Source organism: Cololabis saira, chromosome 15, assembly GCF_033807715.1.
Source record: "Cololabis saira isolate AMF1-May2022 chromosome 15, fColSai1.1, whole genome shotgun sequence".
Lineage (NCBI taxonomy): Eukaryota > Metazoa > Chordata > Actinopteri > Beloniformes > Belonidae > Cololabis > Cololabis saira.
In genome coordinates, this window is record NC_084601.1 from 19,817,955 (window position 1) to 19,824,086 (window position 6,132).

A 6,132-nucleotide genomic window follows, 5' to 3' on the forward strand; every position below is an offset into this window, starting at 1 on the left:
ATTTTTGGTGCCTTTGTCTAGGTTTTGTTGATCCTCAGAAGGGAATGCAACTTGTCAGGGATACAAATCTTAAAATACGCAACAAAACCTAAACATTTACTTCATACCAGGTTGTAGACTTATAGTTCTCAAGACCACTTTTTTGTAGTCTTGGTCTTGTTTCGGCCTCGACAGATTTTGGTCTTGGTCTTGGATCTCAGGTCTCTCAATCTCGCCAGGTCTCGGACTTGGATAACTGAGATGCCGTTGCACACCAAGGTGACAGAATCTGGTGATCACCAGTTCTTCCTGTTGTTAATGTACAGTTTTGTAAACTATCTGTATTTTGCATTTGATTTAATGTTTTGGTGCATGTATAGGGGTGCTCAGTGAGTATGGAGTTCGGGGCCCTCTATTAAGGGCTGTCCGGTCTCTGTATGATCGGACTTGTTCCCGGTGCATGTTGGACTCCGGCAGGGCTGCCCTTTGTCACCGGTCCTGTTCATAATTTTTATGGACAGGATTTCTAGGCGCAGCCAGGGGCCGGAGGGGATCCGGTTTGGGAACCTCAGGATTTCATCTCTGCTTTTTGATGATGTTGTCCTGTTGGCTTCATCGGACCGGGACTTTCAGCATGTGCTGGGGCGGTTTGAGGCCGAGTGCGACGCGGCAGGGATGAGAATCAGCACCTCCAAAACCGAGGCCATGGTTCTCCATCGGGAAAGGGTGGCGTGCCTTCTCCGGGTGGGTGGAGAAGTCCTGCCTCAGGTGGAGGAGTTCAAGTATCTCGGGGTCTTGTTCACGAGTGAGGGAACGATGGAGCGTGAGATTGACAGATGGATCGGTGCAGCGTCCGCAGTAATGCGGTCGATGTACCAGACCGTCGTGGTGAAGAAGGAGCTGAGTCGAAAGGCGAAGCTCTCGATTTACCGGTCAATCTACGCCCCTACCCTCACCTATGGTCATGAACTTTGGGTAGTGACCGAAAGGACAAGATCGCGGATACAAGTGGCTGAGATGAGTTTCCTCCGCAGGGTGGCTGGACGCTCCCTTAGAGAGAGGGTAAGGAGTTCGGTCACCCGGGAGGAGCTCAGAGTCGAGCCGCTGCTCCTTCACATTGAGACGAGTCAGCTGTGGCTTGAGCATCTGTACCGGATCCTCCTGGACGCCTCCCTAGGGAGGTGTTCCAGGCATGTCCCACCGGGAGGAGACCCCGGGGAAGACCCAGGACACGCTGGAGAGACTATGTCTCTCGGCTGGCCTGGGAACGCCTCGGACTCCCCTCGGAAGAGCTGGAGGAAGTGTCTGGGGTGAAGGAAGTCTGGGCATCCCTGTTGAGGCTGCTGCCCCCGTGACCCGGGAATGGATAAGCGGAAGAAGATGAGTGAGTGAGTGAGTTTTGGTGCATCTGCATATGTGTCTGTATTTAGTTACAGTTTTGTGTTTATAACGGCCTTGTTTGAATAAATATATGGTATAATTGGCTTTTGAATAATATTTGCATATTGTTGGGATTGATTAAGCATCAGGTCTATGCATTTCAGTGATGCTGATATATGGTGCAATCTGGCTATTATAATGGTAAATAATGTAATTTCAAGTCAATAATTGTTTGTATCTTTAATGTTTAAAATTCACGTTTCATCTCAAAAAAAGTCAAATTTAATGTTCAGTAACATTTACTATTCCTTACTTTTCTGAGGTGGAGGGGGGTGTTGGAGGCTGGTTATTCTGTTAGATGACTTGGGGACTAGTTAGTAGTTGTGTCAATCCTTAAAAGCACTGAAGTCAATGCAGAAATAACGGTAGTGCAGCCGCCACACATATCTGATCTCAGCTGATTGATGAAAACATTTCTAGTGAGTTCAACTTAAGACATCCACTTGTCTGTTATTGTGCTGCAGTTGAAAACAACCTCATATGGAAACTAGCTGAACCAGGATGGTGCTGATGCTCTACAACTGAAATAACTAGGTTTCTTTTTGGTCTTGGTCTTGATACTCATGGTCTTGGTAGTGTCTTGGTCTCGGTTTAGGTGGTCTTGACTAAAACTCTACCAGGTTGGGTTCAGAGGAAACGTTTCCATGGTGATTGACATAGGCTGTGCTGCTTACTGAGTTAATTTAACCAGGTAAGTCTCTTGATTGTCTTTGAAACAAATCCTCCCCCTAGTCTGGTCCGAGCCCCGCCACCTCACAGCTTTGTCAGTTCAAATCAGTTCCTGAGTTTCCAAACCACAAAGAGGTGAAATGTCTTAAATAACCGAGAAAAGGAAGTGCAGCTACTTATTCAAAACTAGATGCCTGAGAATCACCTGCTGGGGCTTGTATGGAGGGTTTTTTCTGGTTCGGTAGGCAGACTGCCTATTTTATTACACCTGTTATTATTTACATGAACAGCTAGAAATTAGTAAACAGATAGTAAATTAATTATAACACCTTGAAAAAATTGACCTTAAAAATTGAATGTTTTAAAAAAAATAACCAGAAGCATCGTTAATCAACTCAAAATAATGAAAAAGAAAAAGGCTCAAAAGCACACATCTGGGATTTGCACATTAATCTTGTATTCACCTGCAATAAGGTGCTTGTTTCATGGTTTTATTTGCAAAATGCAGAGCATAAAATGTAGGAATGAAAACCTATTCCATTTCAAGTAACCTCACACGTTTGTGATCAAAAGTACGAGCTGCTGTTGGTAAAGCAGATCAGGGGTTCAGATTACTTTTTTTAAACACGGTTTGAAGCTATATGTGACAAAATGCTGCTGTTATTTTGCCTTCACAAACAGCACCTGATAGAAAAAATTTTACTTTTCAGTTTCAGCAAACGTGTAACCACGTCTATAGGGGGAGTGATGAGGAATGACTTCCTGTGCTCCTCAACCGTTGTAAAGTTGCCCTCTTTGAAGTAGAAAGATGATTTATGAATGAATGAATGAATGAATTGTTTATTTCGGTTACATTACATTATGTGCAATTCAAACTGTGTGTGTGTAAATGACAAAACACTTTCATACAAGTTTACACTCATCAGTTTCACACAAAAAATAATAATAAACTCTGTAACCGAAAAAGGAATAGGCTGAAGCCAAAGCTTATATTTGCCTACCCTGTACTTTCCAACAGAAAACCCAGATTATCTGCAATATGAAAAGAAACAAAAAGAGAAATTTACCTTTAAATTGTTCTGCTTAACCAAATTATACTCCAATCATTTAGCATTGTAATCCTTAATTATTTTACTTTTCAATATTTTTTTAAAATTCAACAGAGATTCTATATTTAACATTAGTCCTCACACGACATCTTTCAAAAACCCACAGCCTTCTTAAATTATAATTTGTTTCTCTTAATTTAAAGAAATGCTGAAAACAAGCGGGAAGGCTATTATTCTCAACTCGAAACAAAATTTCTAATGTTTTTAAATATACAATATCTATGAATTTTAATATGCATGACTCTACAAATAATTTATTAGTAGTGTCACGATAAGAAACTTTATTTATTATTCTTACAGCTCTTTTCTGGAGTTTAACTATAGGGTCTATATAAGTTCTATACGTATTCCCCCAAACCTCCACACAATATGACATGTATGGCATGATAAGAGAGAAATACAGTATGTGCAGACATTTTTTATCCAACAGATCCCTTGTTTTGTAAATTATACCAATAGATTTAGACAATTTCTGCTTAATATAATCTATATGTGGCTTCCAACAAAGTTTATGATCTATAATTACTCCCAAAAATTTAGTTTCATATACTCTTTCAATTTCAACTCCACTTAGATTCAATTTAATTTCACAATTAGTTCTAGCACCACCGAACACCACAAAGTCATTTAAATGACTTTCACCAAGTTTCCACGACTCCAAAGCGAGTAATGGTCATACAATGTCCTCCGTGGTATCACACTGAAACAGATATACTGAGAACAAAAAAAAAAAACACACATACACAGATGGCAGTTTTAAAATATTTATTAAAAATAAAATAGAAAAAAATATATTTACATAAAAATGTCAAAGAAAAAAAGCTGGGCAGTGGTTGCCTCTGGCCACTGGGAGCCGAGCGTTTGGAGGGCCACCGCTCACATGAATCAGACAGGACAATGAGAGGCTGCCGCCTCTCTCCAAACAGAAGCCGTCACTTTAAAATCCCTCATTGTATTCCAGTGGGAGGAAGGGGTACTATTACATTGCATCTACTCCGAAATCACAGCGGTCCAAAACGCCTGCATGCTACCCTTTTCCTGGTTACTGTAACATCAATTCTGTCATTACCACCCCCCGCCCTCCCACACACACGCACTTTTGGGTTAGAGAAAGTAAGACATGAAGAAATGGTTGCATTGGACCGCTGAGATGCACAGAGATGGTAATCCATACAGGCTTCTAAAGATACTGCATTTAGGTTTTTCGCCTTATAGATACAGGCAACTCTAATCCCGCAAAGCACCTTCCAATTTCAGCCAATTTCATTTCCAGTTTTTTATTATTTCAGGATTTGGGGTTGGATGTGTTGGGTTACCCAGTTTTGCCAATTGCATTCACCTTGTCATCCAATTTATTTTGAGCCAGGATTGAGCATAACTGAGCATTTAATGCATCATCTTCATCACTTCCCCATAACTGGAGCATAATTGTCTATGTGGGGTAGAGAAAAAAAAAAAGAAAAAAAAGAAGGCAAGTGTTACATTTTTATGTCTGGAAACATCTCTAGACAACACCAGTGGTGCCAGTGATTCTCTCCTTTTTTCTTTTTTTTTGGGGGTCAAATAATGATAGAATAAAAACAAATCTAAGCTGGAAGTGATGATTAGCAGCACGACCTGCTTTGGCTGTAACTCTCCAGTCAGAACAGAAGAGTCCCGGTCTGGACTTGAGGGGGACACCGGTGCAGTTTGGACTGACGGATCAGAGTTGCCATGCTTTCGAAAACATGACAAAAACAGAAGAATAATCAACAATGGTGAAGGAGTCTCTGTAAAAAAAGTCAGGAATTGCTGATGGACATTTTGGCCCCTTCTGGAGCGAATCCCCAGAGTGCAAGTCGCTCCCTGGATGCACCCGCTCCCGAGCGCTCGGGTGTCCCGTTAAAAACCTCTGATGGCATCAGTGTCATACATTTTTCCACACACGTCACACTACACAGACCCTGAAACAACCACTGACATTAACACCCACCCGCCCGCCCGCCACCCGCCCCGAGTCCTTAGATTTCACTCACGGATGTAAAAAATTTGACGTGGAAACACATCCGGGCCTTCAAACAAATACAAATGGGTTTGGGGATGGGGTTGGAGATCACATGGGTTGGCGTTACTTAGGTCCAACAAGCAGTGATTGTTAACTGAAAATAATCCCAAAACTGAAAATACAAGAGTCCACACAATTGCATAGTGATAAAGTGTAGCGTTTCGTGGCGCGTCGCGGCCTCCGACAGTCCTGTCTGTTACAGAGTCTTTATGAGACCTAGCGTGCCCGCGAAAAACGTACACACACTCCAAGTAAACAACAGAAAAAGGCATTGCAAACATAGCGGAAGTACCTGGCAATCAAATATACACAAGATTCCCGAATGGAATCAAAATATAATTCCCTTTCACTAGGGTCCTTGGTTCAGGGAGAACCCCCACCCTCCCTCAGTGTTGGCCTGCACTGATTCCTGTCCCTCATCTAGGAGGAGCTGGGATGTGAGGAGGTCTCGGACCTGGAAGTGGCTTTCAACTTTCAGTCCTCTATTCCTATTTTCGATCTCCAGTTTCAAATCGGACAACCAGAAGATGCCTTGGCTCCGACTCTTGTACACAACAAGGAATAAATGGGGAAGAGCACAAATGTAATAAGAGAACAAGCCCTCTTCGGCCCAAGTCCTGCGCTGCATGAAAGCTTCTCTAACAGCTACCTCCAATGGAAAGAAAGACAGCTAGGGGCAAATACAGAAGGCTGCTGCCAGCCCCCCCCACCCCTCACTGACATAAATATGGCAATATACATTTCCATAAGGGAGAGGCACAAATACACACAATCTCCCGGTGGCACTGCAGGAGATCTCAGAGCCTAAGTTTGAATCACTCCGCTTCCCTCCATCCTGTCTTACCCCGACTGGGCCGAGGAACTCCATTCCACGGGGAATGTGTAGTTTAC